The sequence below is a fragment of the Mus pahari genome, chromosome 6 (genome assembly GCF_900095145.1).
Source record: "Mus pahari chromosome 6, PAHARI_EIJ_v1.1, whole genome shotgun sequence".
Classification (NCBI taxonomy): Eukaryota; Metazoa; Chordata; class Mammalia; order Rodentia; family Muridae; genus Mus; species Mus pahari.
In genome coordinates, this window is record NC_034595.1 from 88,816,466 (window position 1) to 88,840,928 (window position 24,463).

At 52.7% G+C, this 24,463-nt stretch overlaps 1 protein-coding gene across 1 annotated transcript in view; it reads left to right on the forward strand.

The window, feature by feature from the left end:
* The first annotated feature begins 10,087 nt into the window (after positions 1–10,087).
* Positions 10,088–24,463, forward strand: part of Ece1 (endothelin converting enzyme 1) — a 95,740-nt gene continuing 81,364 nt past the window's right edge. Inside the window, exon 1 of the mRNA XM_029539613.1 lies at positions 10,088–10,231. The gene's annotated coding sequence lies outside the window, so the exon portion shown is untranslated. The remainder of the gene's footprint in view (positions 10,232–24,463) is intronic.

Sequence of the window (24,463 nt, forward strand, 5' to 3'; positions counted from 1 at the left end):
TTACCCAAGTCTGTTCATCTGTGTGCCACTCACAATTCTGTGCGACAAATAGTCCCCTGATGAGGGGCGCGCGAGCCCCTCCCATTGACTGGACGCCGTGAGCTGGGCTTTGTGTGAGGGGTCTTCAGCTTGTCTGGAGGGTGCTCTTCTCTGGGGTAAATACATAAAATAGATTGCCTCTCATCCTGCATCCTGGGAAGGTCGGTAGGTCACAGATGGGGCGCCACCTCATTTGCTGCCTGGAGTAACTGTGGTGATGTAGCCATGCTGGTGACAGCCTGGGACAACAGAAAGCAAGCAGATTGTTCTGACAGCCACACAGCTCTGGGAATTCACTAAAAAATCATTGACTTGTACACTTAAAATGCATGACCAAGACAGGCTATGTACTGTGCTAGGGTGGTGGGCAAGGTAGGAGAATGATGAGTTTGAGGCTTGCCTGGGCTACATAGAGAGGTTCTGTCTAGAACAAACGAACCACTGCAGTGGTACCCACCTATGAACTCAGTACCTGGGAGATGGGGCAAGAGGGTCAGGCGTTTAAGGTCATCCTAGACTCCATAGCAAGTGTGAGGCTAGCCTGGGCTACATAAGCCCCTGTCTCAAAAACGAAACAACAACTAAGTGTGAAGTCTGGTAAGCACAGTGAAGACATGAGGTCAGGTGGCTGGAGGAAGGGGACCCTCCCCAGGTCAGCCAAGGAGGTCCTATTTGAAGCGACGCCCTGTGAACTGAGACCTAACAGGGCAGGAGTTGAGGTAACTTCCGTGAGGGCTAGCCTGGTTATGCGTGCCCTGTGGAAAACCCAGTATTGCGGGACCCGTGAGTTCTGCTTTCTGTCTTTTTGGTTTTGAGACAGGGTTTTACTAAGTAGCTCAAGCTAGACTAGAACTCACTCTGCAGCCTAGGCTGGTGTCAAACTCCTGATCCTGTCACCTCTGCCTCTGCAGGTACTAGAGTGTAGGCATGAGCTGCCACACTTGGCTGGGAGCCCTTTCCACACACACCATCTGTAGGGCTCGTGCAAGAATGGGGGTTGTCCTAGGCTGCACCGATGAGGGGTAAGTAATGGACATGGGGTCTATGTCTGGCTGGTTTTTTGCTCTACCTGACCCCAGTCCAGGCGCCCACTCTCACTGACTACATGTCTTTCGTGGCCTGCCACAACTGGAGCTTGGGCCGTAGTGGGTAGTGGAGGTGCCCGGGCATGTGCTGGGCTAGGAGGTGGCTGAGGCCCAATGACCTCATGGTGTTTCCACAGACGAGCAGCAACCCAAGCAGTATGAGTCATGTGGTTGGAGGACTGCGGGACCGTGGGATCTCAACACACTTGACAGGCCACAGGGACAGCAGCCAACCCGGACGTTAGAAGCACGGACTGGGAGGAGACCTGCTGGCCCACTCTCCTCCTGAACCTGCCCAGGACCTTCTCTCAAGGGCCTGTCATTCCTAGCATCAGAGCTGGAGGAAAGCCCACGAGGCCATTCCCCAGCTGTGTGACCTAGAACACACTGACCGAGGCTCTCCATGCTAGGCTTGTGAAAGGAAGTGGTAGGTCAGGACCAGAATCCTCTACACAGCTCCAGGTCCCGCTCTTTGCATCCTGTCAAGAAGAGTGGTTTCCCACCTAGTGCTAGCTCTGTGTTCTCTATCCATGAATACAGAGCGTCCCAGGTCTTCTACGTTTTGGGACCTTTTCCCTAGAGATTAGGAGTCGCTTGATCAGGAAAGTTTGGCCATCAAGGACTTCTCATAGCTCCTCAGATGATGCCAAAGGACCAGCGGGGTCACAAAACTGGAGGCCCAGCCTTTCATTTCATAGCCAAGGAGACTGAGGCCTGGAGATCCCACAGAGCTTTCTTCAAACCCAAGGGCCACACCGCATGCAGTCACCTGGGCCCCAGGGTTGCTTCTGTTAAATGGGGGTGGGTGGGTGTGTCCTATGAAGCCTAGAGCAGTCGTCTCTGCAGACAGGAGTTTGATTGACATTTATGGAGCACTGTGTGCTAGGGCTGTGAATGGGCTGCGGAATTGGGGTCAGGCAGAGGAAACCACCAGAGGAAGTCGACTTGGCAGGATAGGGCAGGCGGTATATGTGTGTGTGTGTGACAGCCGTATGGAGGTGGAATGAGATGGGGAAGGCCCCTACCTGCTCCCTGTTAGATCTAAGTGGTTAGATCTAAGGCTCCTGGGGGCAGCTAGCAGCTGCAAGAAGGGCATGCAAGAGGAGGGCACAGCTTTGACAAAGGCTCTGAAGCTTGGTACAAGCTTGAAGGACATCTGACCACGCCCTGCTGCTTCTTTCTGCAGCTTGAGCTGCAGGCTTAAGTTAGTCCAGAGAAATGGGCAGCAGGAACGGCTGTATCCGGGGTCTCTTTCCCAGTCCCTGAGGTCGACTGATTTATGCTGCATCTTTCCCGTTTTTTGAAGTCAACCTGATATTCCAAGCATCCCTTTAGAGTGTAGATAAGCACTCTCAACTCAGAGCCCGCGTCCGGAGAGTAAACAGACTTTCCTGGGTCAGCTCAGTGACCCAGAATGGAACCAAGGAGTCTGACTTAACTGGTGTAGTGTGCTCACCTCTAACCCTAGCATCCAGGGAAACTGAGGCAGGAGGATCCTGAGTAATCCAGGCTACAAAGTGAGACCCTGTCTCAAGAAGAAGAAGGAGAAGGAGAAGGAGAAGGAGAAGGAGAAGGAGAAGGAGAAGGAGAAGGAGAAGGAGAAGAAAAAAGGAAGGAAGGAAGGAAGGAAGGAAGGAAGGAAGGAAGGAAGGAAGGAAGGAAGGAAAAGAAATGAAGGGAGGGCCGGGCGTGGTGGCGCACACCTTTAATCCCAGCACTTGGGAGGCAGAGGCAGGCAGATTTCTGAGTTCCAGGACAGCAAGGGCTACACAGAGAAACCCTGTCTTGGAAAAAAACAAAAAACAAAAAACAAAAAAACAAAAAAAGAAATGAAGGGAGGAGCCCGGAGCTCACTAGCGTGGGACAAGTCCTGGGCAGACAGAGATGAAGAAACGGAGGCAGGCAGCAAGATTCAGAGGCCTAGGTACAAGAAAGCTCAAAACTAACTAACTAACTAACTAACCAACTAACTAACCCACTCTGCCTCAAATTCCAGGGGCTCTGACCAAGACGACAGCCTGCCAGAAGCCCTGAGCCCTCACCCCGGGCTGGGACTGGCAGGGTGGCCCTGACCTTTCCCATGCCCTGGACTCAGCAGGCAGAACAACCTGGTTCTGTTTCAAGGGCGCCTGGCTCGGTGCCTCTCTCCATCCCACTCCCCATTCCAAGGTCTGTAGCCGTGGGCAGCCACTGCTTTGCAGTGGAGCCCCTGCCTGGCCCTGGGACCTGCCAGGCTTTGCCTTGTCCCAGAGGCTCCTTCTCCACGAAAGGTCTCTGGCATGAGCAGTCCCCGGAAGGCCCAGGGTGAAGTCTCCAGCCCTTCCCAGTGCTCAGCTGCTGGCATTTCCTTCGCCCCAGCTTCAAAGGCCTGGCATTTCCTCCCTCCCATGCCTGGAGCTTTGCACAGATGAGACCCACTACCTGGAGGACTGACTCTGTGAAACTCTCCACATAGCCAACTCTGACTTTTTCACTCCTTTTCGGCCCCCTCACCGCCCCCCTCCCCGCTCTGCCCCAGTAAGTATCTCCAGCACTCATTGCCCCTTCTCCGAGTGACCAGTCATTGTGGCTAAGCTGGCTTGACTATAATCTCCCTTCTGGCCACTCTGCCTGGCCCTAGTCCCACGCTCAGACGTTCTTTCCTATATCCACCAACCCGTCTCTGTTTAAGTCTTAACCAGCTCATTCCATTGTGAACAGAGTGACATAGAGTGCTCGCTTAGTACAGACAAAGCCCTAGGAACGCGGCACTAAATAAACTCAGTGTGGTGACACACTCCTGTAAGTCTCGAGTTCAGGAGGCAGGGCCAGGAGGATTGGAAAGGTCAATAGCTCCTCCAGAAAACCGAACTCAGTTCTCCCAATGGAATGAGCTAGCTGCTCAATACAGAGAACGGAGACAATGCAGAAGAGGGCTGGGAGGGTGGCGACACAGTGGCACATGCCTGCCTTCCCCTCCTATTTATCCGCACCCAATCGTAAAGAGGATACGAAGCAGAACACATTAAAAAAAAATAGGGCCGGGCATGGTGGCACATGCCTTTAATCCCAACACTTGGGAGGCAGAGGCAGGCGGATTTCTGAGTTCGAGGCCAGCCTGGTCTACAGAGTGAGTTTCAGGACAGCCAGGACTACCCAGAGAAACCCTGTCTCGAAAAACCAAAAAAAATAAAATAAAGTAAAATAAAATAAAAAAATAAAAAAATAGGAAAAAAACATTTATCAGACTAAAAAATAATAGACAAGTCGTTTTGTGCCAGATTTCCCACACATGGCCTTAGGCATGCACTTTTACCTTTCCAGCTTTGATTTCTCATCTGTGAAATGGGGATATCCATATCCATTGAGCTACTGTAGACATAAATGGATTCGTACAGAAAAGTACCTGGCCCAGTGCTGGGTGCACAGTAAGGGGGTCATGCATTTCAGCAGTTAGGAGGATGGGATCTCTTTGTTTATTCTAAAAGAAAAAATTATTCTAAAAGGAAAAAAATTGCAAGGTAAGTTCTCTCTATTGTGTAGCCCTGGCTGTCCAGGAACTTAGTGGGTAGGCCAGGTTGGCCTCGAACTCATAGAGATCCACCTGCCTCTGCCTTCCCAATGCTGGGATTAAAGGTGTGGGACATCACCATCCAGACTAATTTTATTTTATTTTTTAAGATTTATTTATTATGCATAAGTACACTGTAGCTGTCTTCAGAGACCCCAGAAGAGGGCATCAGATCTCATGACAGATGGTTGTGAGCCACTATGTGGTTGCTGGGATTTCAACGCAGGACCTTCCAAAGAGTAGTCCGTGCTCTTAACTGCTGAGCCATCTCTCCAGCCTCAGCCTAATTTTATTATTTTACGTTTATAAGTGTTTTGTCTCTATGAGTGTTTGTACACCGTGCACAGGCCTGGTACTGACGACGGCCAGCAGAGGGCGCCTGATTTCCAGGCGGTTGTGAGCCATTGAGAGAGTGCTGGGACTAGTACCCGGCTCCTCTGGAAAAACAGCCAGTGCTCTTAACCACCGAGCCATCTCTCAGGCCCGGAGCAGGAACTTGTGATCCCCTTGACTCCGTTTCCCAAGTGCTGAACTCCAGGCATGAGCCGGTGTGGAAGCACACGGGCTGCTTTCTTTTATCCTCTCACCAGCGATGTGGAAGCAGGTTGAATCATGGCCCCTGTGCTTCAGAACGGTCAGAGTTGTCAAGCCGACACCACAGAGCACCAGCCACCCAGTATGTGTCCGGCTCATGGTAAAGCTAGGCATCCCTGGGTTCTCAGAAAGCCTTCTGGAGGAGAGGACCTCTAGATCCCTGGGTGAGGCTCTGGGTGTCAGAGGCTCGTCACACTGACAGTAGCCTCTCCTACATCAGCAGGGTGTCACAGACAGGCTTTGGTCACAGCATCAGGAAGTCTCCATGATCTACTCCTGGTTTCAGTGCCTGCCCAACCAGTAACTTTGTCAGGCTGCATGGCTCTGTAAGAACTGGGAAGGCATCGCCCCTCTCCTTTGCCTTCTTAAGACGTACTTCTGCGTTTACTGTGTGTCCGTGTGTTTGTGATGTGTATGTGTACGTGTGTGGTGTGAGAGTATGTGAGTGTCTGTGTGTGTGTGTACATGTGTCTCTGTGTGTGTGTCTGTGATGTGAGAGTATGTGTGTGAGTGTGTGTGTGTGAACCGTGTCTCTGTGTATGTGTGTATTTGTGTGTCTCTGTGTATGTACACATGTGAGTCACAGTGTACATGGAAAAAAGTCAGAGAATGATTTGATGTGAAAGTGTGTGTGTGTGTGCCTTTTTCTCTGTCCTTGTGTCTTTCTGTGTGTATGAGTGTGGTATGAGAGTATGTGAGTATGTGTGTCTCTGTGTGTGTCCATGTGCCTCTCTGTGTGTGCACACATGTGTGTCACAAAGCACATGGGAAAAGGCCAAGAATGATTTGTGGGAGTGAGTTTTCTCCTTCCACCATGTGACTTCCAAGTCATTAGGCTCAGTGGCAAACGGCCTATCCACTGAGCCATCCTGCCAGGCCCTCTCCACATCTTCACAGAGCTAGGACCACACCTTGCTATTGCCAACCCATGATAGAACATTCCAGGATGTCTATGGTGTGTGTGGGCAAAATGTGGTCATGGGACTTGACCATTTATTTATTTATTTATTTATTTATTTATTTATTTATTTATTTTTGGTTTTTCGAGACAGGGTTTCTCTGTATTGCCCTGGCAGTCCTGGAACTCACTTTGTAGACCAGGCTGGCCTCGAACTCAGAGATCCACCTGTCTCTGCCTCCCAAGTGCTGGGATTAAAGGAGTGTGCCACCACGCCCAGCTTTTATTTATTTATTTATTTATTTATTTATTTATATTTTATTTCTTGGTTTTAAAATAGGATCTCAGGTAGCCCAGGTTGTCCTGGACTTACATAGCTTAAGCCAGCCTGCTCGTCACGCCTCTGCCTCCTATGTGCTGGGACTGCAGGCTTGTGCCACCACCACACCCTTTTTGTAATTTATTGTTGGTCTGCACTGGAGAACAAAGGGCACACAGAGGCTACGAGGCTGCTCAAGGACTTTTCCCACCTGAACACATTCACTCTGTGTCCCTAAGCCATGACGTCACAAAGCAGACCAGAAGCTTCCGGGATACCTGTTAGTCGTCAGTCCCCCTTCATAGCAGACCTAAGTCTTACCCTGACAGCACAGGTTCATTCTGCTCCGTTCTCAATTCTCTCTCTCTCTCTCTCCCTCCTTCCCCCTTCTCTTTCTTTCTTTCTTTCGAATATTTATTTACTTATGTATATGAGTACACTGTCGCTCTCTTCACACACACCAGAAGAGGGCATCAGATCTCATTACAGATGGTTGTAAGCCAACATGTGGTTGCTGGGAATTGAACTCAGGACGTTTGGAAGAGCAGCTAGCGCTCTTAACTGCTGAGCCATCTCTCCAGCCGCAGCCCCCTTCTTTCTTTTTTAAAGGGTCTCACTTTGTGGCTCTGGCTGGCCTGGAATTCACTATGCAGACCAGGCTGGCTGTGAACTCACAGAGAGATCTTCCTAATTCTGCCTTTCTTTCTTTCTCTCTTTCTTTCTTTCTTTCTTTCCTTCTTCTTCTTTTTTTTTTTTTTTTTTTAATTTTTTATTTTTCGAGACAGGGTTTCTCTGTGTAGCCCTGGCTGTCCCGGAACTCACTCTGTAGACCAGGCTGACCTTGAACTCAGAAATCTGTCTGCCTCTGCCTCCCAAGTGCTGAGATTAAAGGCATGCACCACCACTGCCTGGCCTGCTTCTGCCTTTCATGTGCCAGGATAAAAGGCACACACCACCACAAACAGCCCCTGAACTTTTTAATAAGTAGAACAAGCTGGCTTCAGGCTTTGTAGCTGGCAACAGAGCATGTACAACAGACATGACTTCCTAGAGCCTTCCCAGTGGTAGAATGAGACATGCTGCAACCCCCACTTTTGAAAAAACTAAGGCTCAGAGAGGAGAGAGTCCCCATAGCCATGTACTAACAAGCACAGAGCTTGGGCGACGGGGTAGGCTTTCATATCGTCCTGGATTTAAGAGATCTCCCCAAGTGACACACGGAGACTCCTGGGAAGTCATTTGAGGAGGAGCCAAAAAGCTGAAACCAGCCTGGGACCGAAGCATAGTTGGTGGGGTGCTTGCCAGTGTGCACGCAGTCAACATGCCATAAGCAGGGCATGGTGGCGAGTGCCTCGAATCTCTGTACTTGGGAAGGAGATGAGAAGTCCCAAGACCCCTTCCATTATCTGCTCTATAAGGAGTTAGAGGCCGGCTGGGTTACAAGAGACCTGGCTCAAAACCAGAACAACAACAACAACCCAAAGAGAGAAGAAATAGGTCAGGGGCTGATGGTGTGTATACGTGGTCTGCCTCATAGATGGGCTCTGACATGTTGGGCACAGTCATCCTTGAGACCCACACATGCATGTACAACTCCGAACAGCCTGCCCTTTTGCCCATGAATCCTGCTGCTGCCACCAATGTACAAGCTCTGGGAGCCACCCCCGCCCCCAACCTCCACAATGGAAAACTCGATGCTGCCAAGTGGTGGGGGCTATAGAGCACTGAGTCCACTCCATGGGTCCCCTCTCTCACCCCACCAAGCTTCCACAGACACACATTGGAAGAGCAGACAGTCCCCCTGGAATCTAAACCCTCAGCCTGGTCTTTCTTTCCCTGGTGTGACAAGGGATACTCAGGGACAGGCCCTGAGAGGGGGTTTCTGCTTCCCTACTCTTCCCAAGCCTGCCACCATCTTCAGCCACTCTGTCCTCTCCTCCTCCTTCCCTCTTAATGGATGGTAGGCAAGACTACCCAGGCCTTCCCTCCCCTCCTTCTCCTCTTCTTCCTCCCCTTCTTCCTTCCTTCCTTTCTCCTGAACCCCCATCTCACATCTTCCAGGATTTCTTTGTCCCTGAACATATATCTCATATCCCTTATACGTTAGTTTCTTTTCTTGGCATCATATAAATATAGGGAATGACCAAAGTCAAATAAGTGGGGTGTGGTGGGCACACCTGTAACCTCAAGCACTCCAGAGGCAGAGGTAGGATTGGGCTAGCCTGGGCTAGGTTACTGAGCCCCATCTCTGTTTGTTTTGTGTGTTGGCTGGTTGATTTTTCAAGACAGGGTTTCTCTGTGTAGCTCTGGCTGTCCTAGAACTTGCTCTGTACACCAGGCTGGCCTCAAACTCAAGAGATCCTCCTGCTTCTGCTGCCTGAGTGGTGGGATTAAAGGCAAGGGCCACCACCACTGTCTGCCTGTTTTTTGTTTGTTTGTTTACCTACATGTATGTGTTTGTATGTGCACATGTGAATGCAGATGTTTGTAAATGCCAGCATAAGGCACTGGGTCCCTTGCAGCTGGAGTTACAGACAGTTGTGAGCCAGATGATACGGGTGCTGGGTCCCCCACCCCCACCCCCCGTGCAAAAGCAATACATGTTCTTAACCATTTGGCCATCTCTCCAGCCCGAGACCTGTCTTAAAAACCAAAAACAAACCAGCCACATAACAAAGTCACACAAACAAAACACACATTTCCCACACAGGACACACTGACCTCTCTGTACTCACAAACTGAACCAACGTTGTGTAGATACAATGTTGTGATAAATCTCTGCCGTGTGTATCTCTCACACTGCATGCTCGAACATACATGCACACCAAACGGGACTCACTCATGGGCTACTCTTTCACAGCAGGGCCACAAAGCCTCTTCCTACCACACCCACATGCGTGCCCGACAGGTCACAAATGCACGGCTCACCCAGTTCGTACAGTTTCCTGTTCTTTCTTCGCCTGCACCTGCGCAGCGGGCATAAAGAGAAAGTTTCTCTACTGGAGGTCTAAGTGCCCCCCGCCTACCGGTTCTTCATTCCATTCCATTTCTCTTTCCTTCTCCCCTCTCTGAATCGCGCGCCTGCGCTGGTGCGCACACACACACACACACACACACACACACACACACACACACACACACACTAACAATCCCCAAATATAGTCTTCTGTCTTTCCACATAAACACACAGGCATGCGAAATCCATCCCTTCCCCCCTTTCTGTCTCCTCCTCTCTGCCCTTCTTCCTTCTTGCACACAAGCACACCCCACAGCTGCAGTGCCCAGGGTCATACTACAGTGCAGGCGCCAGGCAGGAGACAAAGGTCGCCTAGGCTCCCAGAACCCCAACTGGGAGCAGGTGGGCCTGACACCGGCTCCGTCTGTCCCTCGAGAGGGTCCCGGCGAGGTCTAGGTTAGGCACGCCAAGCTGGAGGTTCGGGCCCGCACCCCTGGACCCACCGGTGTCCCGGGCAGCTAGAGTATCCAGCGCTCCAGCATGCCAAGGGTTAAGGAGGGGGAGTCCAACCTACGCTCCTGATTGGCTGTTTCTTCGGGGCCTGCAGCCCCCGCACTTCAGTATTGGCTCGCGGCGGGCCCCGCCCTCTGGCCTGGGCGCCCCAGCCGCGAGCGCCGCCCCGGCAGCTAGCCGTGAGGTTCGAGCGTAGAGCACAGCCCAGCGCACCCGGAGCTGAAGCCTTAGCGGGAGGTGCGTCCAAAGCCCGGCCGTTCGGAGCCCGCGAGCGACGGTGAGTACTCCCGCAGCCCGCTGCAGCTCCATGCAACCCCGACGGTTCCGGCAGCGGGGCGGCGATGGCATCCTGGCTGGTTCGTGGCGAGCTGGGCGTCCCCTTTAGCTGAGGCCCGTGTCCCGCTGTTCACTGGCTTGGACCCGGACGGGAGTTGCGGGGGTGGGTGTCCGGTTCGCGTGGACCTTGGTTCTGGGCTGTTGGGCTGGTCCTGGCGTGGAAGACTTGGGGTCGCGTGTTGGATTTTGAGGAAGAGTCGGTGAGATAGGTTTGGGGTGTGCAAGTCCCGGAGCTTGGCTTGGTTTGGCTTGGAGACCGTGAGCAGCTAGGCCGGGTCGATTCAGCGTCGTTAGGGTTCAGCTGGACTTGAGCTCACACCCCGCATAGTCCGAGTGGTTTTGGGATTCCAGAACTCTCTAGACATTGTGGGAGACTAGGGCACTTTTCTTCTACACTGATCCTACACTGGCTGCCAGGCTCATGGGAAGTGGGGGGATAGCTCAGAGAGGAAGGGATAGTCTGAGGTTCTGAGGGTTATCTGGTGTTCCCAGCATCTCCCAGTAATGAATCCTCAGAGGGCGGCCCAGGTGCTGACTCCTGTGGGCCAAAGCACCAAGGTAAAGGGGTCCTTGAGGAAAAGGACTTCTTTGGAGGCTCAAGCCTCAAGCCTGATATCCATCTAATCCAGAGCTGGCTGCTTTTGAGAGCTTCGGGGTGATGAGTTGACTCTGGCCGAGAGCCAAGGCCTCTGGTTACCTCTCCATCACACCCAGGGCCATTTGCTTCTTCTCTCCCTGTGGACCTCTGATTGCCTCCCCTAGAGCCGGGCTCTTGGCGTGTGTACTGGACCCAGGACATCCTGTGTGGCCTGAGGAGATCTACCTGGGTTCTCTGCCTTTTGGTCCCAGAGACTTACCTACATCTGTGATGTCCCTTCTAGGCCTGAGGGGTTCACTGAGGAACGGAGGGGCATCGCGGAGAGAGCTGAAGATGCTCCAGCGACAGCCTCAGGACCAACCCGTGCCTGGTCAGAAATTAAGTCTCCCTTAGAGAGCCCTTCTCTCTCTTACCCACTGGCGTCTTTCGCCTGAGACATCATTTGTCTCTTTGGAGACTGATAACTTAATTCTTCCCCGCAAGGTGCCCAGAGATCATCTTGGACCCGACTTACCTCCCCCATTAAGAATCTCCCAGGATGCCGGGCGTGATGGCGCACGACTTTAATTCCAGCACCTGGGAGGCAGAGGCAGGTGGATTTCTGAGTTCAAGGCCAGCCTGGTCTACAGAGTGAGTTCCAGGACAGCCAGGGCTGTCCTGGAACCCACGTCTAGTTTCATGGCCAGGGAATGTGTCACCTGTGGGCCAGCTCTTGCTTTAAAGCTTGAGAATGTGGGAGAGCTATAAAAAAGGGAGAAACTTTGAGGTCATACACCCTCTCTCTGTACCCACTCTGGCCTGAGCCACTCACGAAGGGAACCTTTTCCTCCTCACAAAGCACGAGAAAGTCTGGTGTGGTCCTGCATGCTCTGATCACAGGATTTTGGGGGTGGCAGGCAGATCTTGTGTTCAAGGGCAACCTGAGCTTGAATAAACCAACTAATTAACAACCCACCCTGCCCTGGGTACATTTAAAAAATTATTTTTTTACATTTGTTTGTGTGAGTGCTTGCATGTGTGCCTGGTACCTGCGGAGGGCAGAAGAGAGTGTTGGATCTCCTGTAACTGGAGTAATAGATCGTTGGTGCTTGGGCCTGATTCCAGGGCTCCTCTGTAAGAGCAACAACTGCTCTTAACTGGCTGAGCCATCTCTGACCTGAAAAGCTTCCTAGCCCATCAGAAAGACTTTAGACTTTGGTCCCAAATAGATTTGTGTTCTAATCCCAGCTCCTCCCCTTCTCCACAGGGACTTTGGTAAAGTTGTGCTATAACCCCGCTGTGTGCTGTCTCCATCAAGAGATAATGGTTCCTATGTTTCAGGATGGTGTGGGGGGTCAGGTTGAGATGAATCCAAGTGAGAGTGTTTGGCTCGAATACCATTTACTTTCTTTTACAGCCTTGGGAAGTTCTGCTACCCATCCAGCCTATCTGCTGGTCTGAAAGAACCGTTTATATTGATCACATTTGGGAGACAGTCATCTAAACAGAGTGTTTTATTTCTTGCGTATCGGAGACTTACAGGATGCTTGTTCTGTGCCAGACTTTGTACAAGGCAAGAAGTGACCCAAACTGTGTGGATGGGGCTTCTGCCTATCCCTAAGTATCCTCAGGCCAGGGGCCATGTCCTTCAGGGAGGTGGCTATGTCATGCCCAGCAAGTGTTCCCATCTGGCTGGAGAGGTGGGAGCGTCATTAAGCCGATGTGATCTGAATAAGAAAAATGTGTTCTAGTCAGGGGGAACCTGGGGGATATCAGACCAGAGGTGTGAGGAGGACACGGACGACTCAGTGCAGGACCAGAAGAGGGCTGATTTGCCACAAGTATGTGGGACAGGCAAGAGGAGACAAGGGAGGCATGGGAAACAGCGGGGACCTAGAGCAGAGACCTCTATTGCCCTGCCCGGGGAGGGAGGTGGGAGCCTGACGCACAGTGTTGATGCGCTGTGAGTGGGTGAGGTGAGGGCTGACGTCAGGCCTCCTTGGGTCCCCCTAACGCTGGCTCTCTTGCCATTGTTCCCAAGAGGGGCTGAAATTTAGGACGAGACTTCCACTCTGAATCTTAAATCCAGCTTCCCACCCCACCAGCAGAGAGTCCACGTTTTCCCTCTGTCCCCCAGATTCCTAATGGGGTTCCTTTGCTCCCCAAGCAGGCTGTTTCCTGTTGTTGGCGCTGGATCTCCCTGGTACTCCCAGCTCTCCACCCAGGTCCCTAACCTCTTGGCAGAAAATCAGCAATATTCTTAATGGCCTCCTGTCGGAAGCCCCCTCCCTACTCCTCCCTCTGTCTGTCCGCCCTCAGCGCAAGCTGTAGGATGAAGGCTCCCAAGAGGCTTTTTATATCTCCTACCCCCAGCTGTCCTCAAACCACCCAGCAGCAGGCACAGAGATGGGACGGAGGTGCTCCTGGGGCACAGAGCTAGGCGGCAGGGAGAAGGCGTGAGCCTGCCAGATGCTAGGCGGACTAACCAGACACAGGGGCTGAGCGGGAGACAGCTCAAACTCCCACACTGTTCTGGTTACCGTATTTCGGGGGCTAGTCCTTGGCATTCCGCACTGGGGAGGGTGACAGCGTTTGGGTCACTGATGAATGGAGGGAAATCGTCACTGGATGGAGGTCGAAGACCAGATCCAGGACCCACATTGAAATCCTGGTGTCCTGTGAGTTTGCTATGTGACTTTAGGTCAGGCATCCTCCCTTTCTGTGCTTCCTTTCTTATCGTGTGGGACAGACAGACGTTTTCTGGGTTTGAGGGTGCTATCACGAGGGTACTGGCATAGAACCATGCAAGAACGTTATTAAAAACACAAGGGGCAGCGTTATTATTTGAAGACAGGAGGCGAGGCGTTCTGAGAGTATGGTGACAACTACCTTGCCCTGGGCAAGCAGGGCTGTCCTGGAAACCGGGTTACACAGGATGTTCCCTGTGTCTATACTTGTTCGTGGCTGAGTAGCCATGCAGTAATGGTTTGCTTGCATGGCCCCAGTTTTTTGTTTGTTTGTTTGTTTTTGGTTTGTTTTGTTGTTGTTGTTGTTTGTTTGTTTGTGTTTTTTTGTGGTTTTTCTCTGTGTAGCCCTGGCTATCCTGGAACTCACTCTGTAGACCAGGCTGTCCTCGAACTCAGAAATCCGCCTGCCTCTGCCTCCGGAGTGCTGGGATTAAAGGTGTGCACCACCACGCCAGGCTGGCCGGATCCTGTAGCCTTCTGGGAAAGAATGACCCCAGTTTCTAGGACCCACAGAGACTCCCACCCTTTCAGGAGTGAAGGGCATGGAGGGCAGGAGGTGCCCACAAGGATGGAAACCAGCCAATAGATAGGTTTTTGCATGTCTGCTCCATCCGGTCCACTTCCAGTGACTCGGTGCTCCTGGCCATCCATCCTCACTGCATGCAGCCACCAAGTCCGTCTGGGACAGCACGAGGCTCTGGGCTATGTCAGTGTGGCTGAGATTGGCAGGTCTCTGCCACAGTCTGATAGGCAAGCCGATGGGCAGGAAAGGAAATGACAAGCGCCTTTCCTGTTGCTATGGAGATGTGGGGGTGGGGTGGGGACGAGGAACCTGACATTCTTCAAGAGTCTGAGTGGAGCCGGGCTTTTTGATACAAGCCTGTAATCCCACCTTGAAGAGACAGAGGCAAGACGACTGCCATGAGTTCATAGTGAAAGGGGGAAAAACTCGGCCTGCGCACCACCACCGACACAGAAACTAGAGTGGGAAGGGGCGGGGCTTCAGACGGTGATGCCATCTGTGTAGGCAAGATCAGGCAGTTGGCCTCTAGGCTCGTTCTGGGTACCCGATGCTGGTGTCTGGCATCTGGCCAGGGCAGGCGCACTCTGGGAGGGCCATGGAAGGGGGTTGGGTCTCTATTCCAAGGACAGTGGGGAGCTACTCCGGAGCTTAGGGGGTGAGGGCTCCTGACCCCTGCCCCTTACACGCTTACGTCTTCTCTTCAAGCCCAGGGACAAGGCATCTTAGGTCTGGGTTGTGAAAGCAGGTGTTCAGAGTTTGCTATGGGAGCCGAGGACTTGAACTGGGTACCAAACGGCTCTGGCCCCTAGCTGCCACTGCATCTAGCCTTCCCGTGGAAGCCCCTGGGGATGGAGATGGTAGACAACGAGCAGACCTGTTGGGGACTCCTGGAACAGGGTGCTGGCTGGGATGGAAAGACCCGTGGTCTGGTCCATTGTTTTGTTTTGTTTGTTTGGTTTGGTTTGGTTTGTTGACAGAAACGCCTTGCTCTCTATTCCTGGGTCTGGGTCCTACAGCTGATGAGCGCTGAGCTCGAACAGGAACCCAGTCCGACCTCCCATCTCTTTGGCTCTAGTGACCATCACTCCAAGTCTGGCACTGCCTAGGACCCTGACTGGCGGTGCCCTTGGATTTCTGATCAAGCGCCTCCTGTGTGTAGGTGGCACCGCCCCCGGCCCAGAAGAGACTTCCCCAAGCCCACCTCCTGGCCTGCTCCTTTGCCTTCTTGGCTGGGATGCAGAAGCTGTGAGGGTGTGGGTGTGGGCAGCAGCCAGGAGCACTCAGATTACAGTGTAAACACAGCCTGTCAATATTTACTTCTGCCTGGAGCCAGAACCTCCCCCTCCCACCTGCTGCCCCTGCAGGTGCCCCAGGCAAGCCTGGTGAGGAGAATCAAGGCCAAGTGTAAAGACCCCACTAAGACACACTCTCTCTTCCAGGCCTCAGTTTCCCCATTTGCAAAATGACACAGCTGGAACCATCATCAGCCATTTTCAGGCTCCTAGAGCCTTAAGCACACGGAGCCCAACCATGACCACGTGTGGGCCTGCCAGGCGACGGTGGGCCTGTTGCATATGACCCTTGAGCTCTGGCCCTGTGCCCTGAGGGGGAGACAGCACAGCCCCTGTTTTAGATGGTCCTCGAGAGCATGCTCAGCAGAGCTGGCACAGGAAAAGATGGAGAGATGGCTGTGGCAGCCCTTGATAGTCCCAAGAAATGTTTTATGATTCTCTGAATCCAGATGATGGCTAACACCAAGGGTGGGGACTCTAACCCCAAGGCCTCCCAGTGCTCTGCTTGGAAAGCCAGGGTTTAAGTAGGACACCCCACCCTCCCCCCAGCCAGACGTCAGAGCTCCTGATAAATGGGCTGACATCCAGGACTGAAATGACCTCATTGGCATGTGGTTGGGAGAGGGATGCAGGGGGTCGAGGCCTTCTCGCGGGGAGGAGGACTCATTTCCTAAGCAATGATTTTGCAGAATGGAGTTCACTGAGCAGTGATTTTGCAGAATGGAGTCCACTGAGCACATGAGAGTGGCTGCGTCCCCTCTGCTCAGAGAAGAAGGGACTGCAGGGGGTGCTGGCAGGCTTAAGGGCAAACAGCCTCTGAGACAGGGTTTCTCTGTGTAGCCCTGGCTGTCCTGGAACTCACTCTGTAGACCAGGCTGACCTTGAACTCAGAAATCCGCCTGCCTCTGCCTCCCAAGTGCTGGGATTAAAGTCGTGCGCCACTCATCACTTTTTAAAAAATCATTTAATTAACAATTGAGCTTTGATCTCATGTCGCCCAGGCTGTCCTGATCACTCTGGGTAGCTACTCTCCTCCTCCTCGCACCTCATGAGTGCTGGGATTGCAGGTTTGCGCAGGCATGGGGATAGAACCCAGGGCCTCGTGTATGCTAGGCGAGCACTCTACCCATTGGGCTATGGCTCCAGCCCTCTTGCCCATGTCAACCTCTTGCTTTGTACCTTCTCCCTGAGCTTGGTTTCCTCTCTAATGTTGAACTGTTGGAACTTTTTCTGGACAATAGTTGCAAGAGTTAGAACAGGTCCTGTTTCAGGGTCCCTGGTTCAGTGCTGGGGAGCCCAGGGGTTCCACAGAGCCCAGCCACTGTCACGGCCCAACTGTGATAAGATGACATTAGCACAGGGATCTTGTGCTGCCATAATTGTGAGCAGTGTTCCCAGGGCACACGCAGCCTGGTGTCGACAGTGTGTTCCTCTGCATAACATTCAGTCCAAGGTACCGATTTCACAGCTCCCACAGACCCGCCCATCAGTCCCCCACCCAGGCTGTCCCAGGTGTGAGTGCTGTCCCTTCTCTTTGCCTTTGACTTTATCAGTGTCAAGTCTTTTTTTTTCTTAATTAAATTTAAAAAATTTTTTTAATTACATCCCACTGACTGCCCCCCTCTCCATCACCCCCTTCCCATTACCCCCTCCCACAGTCCTTTCCCCCTCTCCTTCTCCTTTGAGTACCCTCCCTCCCCTGGCGCCCCAAGTCTCTTCGAGGCTAGCACATTCTCTCCCACTGAGGCCAGACAAGACAGCCCAACTAGTAAAACATATCCCATGGATAGGGAACAGCTTTTAGGGTAGCGCCCCTCCCCCTGCACCAGTTGTTCGGGACCCACCTGAAGGCCAAGCTGCACATCTGTTACATATGTGCAGGAAGGCCTAGGTCCAGCCTGTGTATGTTCTGTGGTGGGTGGTTCAGACTCTAAGAGCCCCAAGGGTCCGGGTTAGTTGACTCTGTTGGTCTTCCTGTGGAGCTCCAGTCCCCTTTGGGGACACACAGTCCTTTTTCCTATTCTTCCATAAAAATTCCCAAGCTCAGCAAGGCAGTGGTGGCGCACGCCTTTAATCCCAGCACTTGGGAGGCAGAGGCAGGCGGATTTCTGAGTTTGAAGCCAGCCTGGTCTACAGAGTGAGTTCCAGGACAGCCAGGGCAACACAGAGAAACCCTGTCTCCAAAAAAAAAAGAAAAGAAAAGAAAGAAAGAAAGAAAAGAAAAGAAAAGAAAAGAAAAGAAAAGAAAAGAAAAGAAAAGAAAAGAAAAGAAAAAAAGAATCCCCAAGCTCCATGCACTGTTTGGTTGTGTGTGCTGTATAGTGTCCACTCTTAACACACGAAAGCTTCTTGGGGCCTGGTTCCTATCCTCTCCTGGTGCCTGTTCCTGAATCTGCTCTTTGTTAAGCTGAGTTGTGTCCTGTTGGGTATAAAGGTGTAAATATCCGTGACTAACATTCGGGCTGCTCTCCGTTGGGGCCAACGTGACATTCTTGATCGTGTCCATACGTGTCTGACTTAGGTAGCTGCCACACCGTCCTCTGACATCAGTGTTCTCTTTCAGAGCAGATCATCCCCCAAGCCCAGTAGTTGGCCTAGAACAGGCTTCCAGGGCCCTTTTTGTCTCAGCCTGGCTCCTCCTCGTGAGCCCCGCCCCTGCCCTCGGGGCCTGGCAAACCCTGAGCTGCATTCTACCAGATTTGGATTCCACTGTACCTGGTGTTCCTCAGGTTAGGGAAGGGGATCTGGCCCTGCAGGGGAGCCCCTCACCCTCGGGCATGTCCTGCCATTGATTGGCTGTAGGGCTTAGGCTCATACATTCCCCTCCCCCACCCTGAGTTTCCACCCTCTGCCAAGCATCCCTTTGGGACAGCCTGTGGTGGCGGACTGATGGGTGAGCCTGTGGGAGCTGTGGAATGGGTACCTATCTTGGTCCAAATGTTATACAGAGGAACACACTGATGGCTTCTGGTGGTGTCCCTCATTTGGGGACTACTTGTTCCCGTCAATAAAGCCTTCCTCCTTCCAGGGTTGGGCCAAGATAACCTCAACCCCAGCTGCCCTGAACCTCAACAGAAGGCCCTAGGAGAGAAGGTGGGCTCGATCCCCTTCCTGATAGCTTCCCGTGTCTGCCCCACCCGAGCAGGTTTAGAAGAGACAGCCTGGGCACTAGGCCAGCCTGGGTGTGTGTTCTACCACTCCCTGGCCCTGGCCCTGGCCCTGGCCTTGGCCCTGGCCCTGGCCCTGGCCCTGGCCCTGGCCCTGGCCCTGGCCGGTCCAGTCTGTCTTCACCTACAGAGTTGTAAGAAGGCATCCGACGATCTCTGTGGCCATCAAATCCCAGCCTGCAAGGAGCTCAGGTCCAGTGAGGGGAAAATCTGACACCACGTGCAATGCCGCCCGCCAGAAACATCGTTCCAGAGAGAGGGAAAGAAGCAAAACGGGGAGACACGGGAGAATGGCGGAGATGTGGAGGCTGGAGTCGGTGACCAGAGCAGGACAGCCGGGAGGAGGGCAGCAGGGTAAAGATGTGGAGGAGGAGTTTGGGGCCGCAATAACAGGAGGCGCATAGAATCAGTGATGGGGCCTGTTACGGTGGAGGGTGGCCGATATGGCTGAGCGGTGGCCTTGGGGGACAGGAGTAGGAAGAGATGGATAGGAAGGAGGCTCGTCAGGGGAGGGGAAGTGAAGAATTGGCATTTCATTCTAAGAGTGATGTCAGGTTCCTGGAGATCTTCTATATAGACCCCTTTGGATTTGTTTTCAGAAAGGCTCTGGCTGTTATGTGATGGACAGACTGTAGGGGGCAGGAGCGAGCAGAGGCGCCCTGTCCACTAAGAGACATGCCCTGACCTAAGGGTGTGGCTGTGCTGGTGCACTTCCAGAGGCTGGGTTTTAGCTTCTGTGGGGATGGAGAAGGTAGAAGATAGCCATGCAAAATGCTGCTAGACCACCATCCCTGGTACGAAGGCTCGGTGTCCTCCCCGGCTGGACCGACCCATCTCAAACCCACACTCAAGCTCAGCCTTGCCGTTCTCCCAGTGACCCAGTTCTCACAGCCCAGCTCCCAGAAACCCAGAGGACCTGAGCCTACGTCCCCTGCCTACTGAGAAACGAGGTCAGGGGCCACGCTTACAAGGGACACCAGCTCTGTATCCCCGACTACAGCCCTACCCGAGGTGGCTCTGTGGCTTTGTGGTTCCTGGATGTCATTTCTTCCTCGAGTCTCTGGGTGGTCAGCGGACTTCCTCCTGTGCTTCCAGGAACAGTGGGCAGGGTGGGGGTGGTAGGGGAGACATAAGAGGGCAAGAGAGTTCAACTGAAGTCCCTGGGAATGGAATGTGGGCATCCTCTAGACTTACTTCCTCTTGGGGAGACAAAGAGATGGGGAAACAGCTCAGTAGATAGGGTGTTTGCTGCTCACTCACTCGTGAGGGCCTGACTTCAGATCTTCAGCTCCCTGTAAAGAGGTGGGCGTGGCCTGTGAGAGTCAGAGATAAGAGGGTCCCAGGGGCTGGCTGGCTACCAGCCTGGCTCCAGGTACAGTGAGAGATCCTGCCTTAAGGGGAAAAGTTGGAGCCCAATAACATAGGACACCTGCTGCCCTCCTCTGCCCGACAGACATGGGAGCATGTACCTGCATAAACCCATATGCACACATCACACACAAGTGTACCGTCAATATTGCACTCGCGTGCACCAAACTTTTAAACACACACACAGAAAAGTCTCAGAGAGGACAAGAGCTTGTCTCTGGCCACCCAGTAAGTTCAGTTCAGTGACTCGGAGCTGAATCCAGGTCCCTGATCCTGTGGTTTTTTTCTGTTCAGTGTGTCGCTTCTGGGGCCAACAGGCAAGGGTTTCACCTCTGTTGCGGAGTCCCAGCCAGGGTTCTTTGGTGAATGGGCATCTCTGACCTAGGATGGGTGCTAACACCTTCCGCTGTGTGGCATGGTTGAGGACGGATGACAAGTTCTCAGGGCTGAAGGTGATGCACGGGGCGAGTCTTTAGTATTGGGGACAATTGCTGCTGTGATGGTTCTGACCTCAGTATTGTACGTTTGTGCATAGTGCGTATGTGTGTGTGCATGCACGTGCATGTGTGTGTGCGTAACTGTCTACCCTGCCCTCCTTTTCTGTTTGTTGAAACAGAGTCGGTTACTGATTTGCCAAGTCAGCCAGGCCGTCTGGTCATTCAGTCCGAGGGATCTCCCTGTCTCTACCTTCCTAGTTTGGGGGTTACATGTATGGAACACCATGCCTAGTTTTTTTTTAATTAAAGACCTGTCTGTCTGTCTTGTATGTGCCTCCATGAGTCTGTGTACACCGTGTGCATGTAGGTGGCCCACAGAAGTCAGAAGAGGACACCGAATCCCCTAGAACTGGAGTTACAAAGTGGTTGTAAGCCACCTGATATGAGTGCCAGAAACCAAACCCCAGTCCTCTCCAAGAGTCATGGCTCCAGCAACCCCACGCACAGCTTTTCTTATGTGGGTTCTGAGGTAGAACACAGATCTTGCTCAGACTGCAAACTCTAATCCAAGGCCCTGTCTGGAGTCTTCTGGAGCGCGGGAAGGGGCTGCACTGGTCCCTGTGCTATCATCCATGTTACCCTGGGGGACGCGGGTGGACGGAGGTGAGGAGATTCGTGTTGTCGGTCCATCTTTTTTTTTTTTTTTTTTTTTTGGTTTATTTTCGAGACACGGTTTCTCTGTATAGCCATGGCTGTCCTGGAACTCACTTTGTAGACCAGGCTGGCCTCGAACTCAGAAATCCACCTGCCTCTGCCTCCCTAGTGCTGGGATTAAAGGCGTGCGCCACCACGCCCTGCTTGTCGACCCATCTTATGTAATATAAATTACTATATTCCAGCTAGCCCCTATGAAAGACATATAAGCCTGGCATTTTATTTACAAGCTGGAAGCCTAGCTTGGATGGGCCTTGGAGCTGTTCTAACTTACACTCCAGCCGCATGTCCCTTGTTACTCGCTGTTTCTCCTGGTCACGTGCTCATGACTGGCTCCTCATGGCGGCGTCCTCCTCCCCCTTTCTCTCCTTTCTCCTTCTTCCTCGGTCTCCTCTGAGTGGAAACAAACCCTTCTCCCCTAGATTGCTCTTTGTCAGGGCATTTTATCACAGCAACAGAGACGGTATGAGGACAGCCGGGCCGAGTAGCTCCAGAGAAGGCTCAGGGCTTGGGTGGAGGCTCTTGGTGGCCGCCCAGTGCCTCTGCTTCAGAGCTGCTCCTGATCTCTCTGTGGGGGTCGCCCCTCTTCGACGTTCTGTGATAATGATGGAGTCTGTTGAGGGTGCAGGGTGTTAGGCACAGGACTGAGCATGCTATGGTATCAACTCCTGGCTCCTCCCATCAGCCTCTCCAGAGGCACTTCACATCATTCCTGTTTTATCCTTGGGGAGGCTGAGGCCCAGAGGCTACTGGTCTCTCATAGCCAGAAGGTGGCCAAACTGGATTTAAAATATTTTATCTCTCTTTTATCTTATGTATATGAATGTCTAGCCTACATGTATGTATAGAATATGCATATATGTGTATGTATAAGTATCTATATGCACCAGATATGCACAGAGTCCAAGAAGGCCAGGAGAGGGCATTGTATCTCCTGGAATCGGGGTTACAGACAGTTGGGAGCTGTCAAGTGGCTGCTGGGAGCTGAACCTGGGTCCTCCTCAAGAGCAGCCAGTGCTCTTAACCACTGAGTCATCTTTCTAGTTCTGGGAGCTGGATTTGAACTTGGGTGTTTTGACTCTAGAGTCCAAGGGATTTGTGTATGTGCCTGTGTGTGTCTCATGGTCTCTGGTCGAAGTTCTTAAGCACCGTGTGTGTGTGCGCGCGCGTGTGTGTGTGTGTGTGTGTGTGTGTGTGTGTGTGTATGTGTGTGTTGGTCATTGCTCTCCTTCAGTTTACTTCTTCACCTCAGCCACAGTCATTGTGCCAAGGCAGCTGTCTGGACTCGATGCTTTGCCCACCATGGGAGGGAAGTCACAGTAATTCTCCTGAAGTCTTTCTTCAGCGCAACTCTGGGATGAGCAGATTGAGACCCTCAGGAAAACAAATCCTAAAGTTTGAACCCTAGCAGATCCAGGGGCAGCATCAGAGGGGGGGAGGGGAATTAGGAGAGATGCAGTTAGAAGTGGGAGGAAGGGGGCTTGAAAGGCAGACAATGGTGGGATTCTAACAGGACTAACATATGGTGCCAGGCATGGGGTGTCTGGGCTCTCCAGGAAGCGTGAGCGTGAGGGAGGCTTGTGGGAGAGCTAGACACACCAGCAGGGAAGTTGTTGGATGGTATTGTGTAGGTGTGTGGGCGAGAATCTTTAAAGAACCAGAGGAATGGGGGCCACTAACTGGACCCAGGGGTTTGGTGTTTGAGCTGAAGTGGCAGAGCCGGGAGTGAACCTGGACAGCTGCAGTCTGCACTGTCACCCACTGTGTTGCTTTCTCTTTAACCCTGTGCCTCTGTTCTTGGTAAACTGCCCTCCACCAGGGAGAGTCTCTGCCGCTGTAGAGGCCTAGGGCTTAGGGTGTCTCCAGGAAGCGCGGACTCCATCCCTAGAGTGCCTGCCTGTTGCTACAGAGGCGCCACAGGGAGGCCTACAGGGGAGCGGTTCCCTTCCTGTTCAGCTTTGCAGGGATCCTCTGCCCCCCACGCCTAGCACCTCCCCTGCGCATAGCAACAACTCTGGGGTCCTTAGCTGCCATTGGACACAGGAAGGCTGCTCTTAACGGATGAAGTCAGTGTTCAACGTCACAGGCTAAGCTAGTGGAAGGACTGGCGTCTGCACCTGGACGGGTCAGACTCCGAGGCTCCTGTCATGCTTTGTAAGCTGGTAGGAGCAGCCTGGGATGTCACACCTTTCTAGGAACAGTGTTGTCAGCCTGTGCCAGCCCCACCCCAACCCCAGAATTTAAGGGCCATGGAAGCAGACTGTACAGCGTTGCTTTCTGGGTTCTCAGGTGTGTGGGAGAGCCACCAAGAGGGACGCTGGCTACCAGGGTATCTCTGACTTCTTCCTGGAGATCCTGACTTAGGAGGTTTGGAGTGGGGTTCAGAAACCTGCATTTCCAGCTGACTCCCTGAGTCTCACCTTGCGGGGGTGGCAGGTGTCATTTGGGAAATTCCAACTGGTTAGACAGCTGTTTGTGTGTGACCCAGCACTGTGCCCCGGCATTCAGGTTTGTCATTTCCACCATCAGAATATCACTCAGTTGGGGACATCAGCGTAAAGCAGTCGAGGAATCCTTAGATTCCCTCTCTAACAGTCACGAAGACCTTGGCGATCCGGAGGAAATGGTGGCTCAGGGAGTTTGGGCAGCGTGCCCAAAGCCAGCTTAAAGTGGCTGTAATACTTAATGCTGACTGTCAACTTGAGAAGATGTAGAATTACCTAGCAGGCAAACCTCTGGGCACATCCATTAGAGAGTTTCTACCCTGGATTAGCTGAGGTGAGAAAACCTGAACCTGACTGTGGACGGCATCATTCCAAGGCCTGGAGGTCCCAGACTGTACCAGAGAGAGAAAGCTGGGCTAGTCTTCCGGACCCTAGATACAGTGTGACTCGCTGCCACCTGTCCCCCTGACTTCTGCCTTCCCCACCTTGTGTGTGTGTGTGTGTGTGTGTGTGTGTCTGTCTGTCTGTCTGTCTGCATCAGGTGCCCACAGAGGCCAGAGATGTAGAACTCCTGGAGCTGGAGTTCTAGGTGTGTTTGCTGCCTAACTTCGGTTCTGGGAACTGAACTCAGGTCCTTTGCAAGAGCCGTGCATGCTCTTAACCACTGAGCCATCTGAGCCCCTATGTCCTGTCTTGAATTGTAAGCCTCCTTTACGTTGCTCTTGCTTTTTTCCCCCAGTAGTTGATCTCAACATCTGGAAATGTGCCTAGTGCAGTGGCTGAGCTGAGATTAGAGCCTGCATCCCTGGGCTGGTGAGATGGCTCAGTGGGTAAGAGCACCCGACTGCTCTTCCGAAGGTCCAGAGTTCAAATCCCAGCAACCACATGGTGGCTCACAACCATC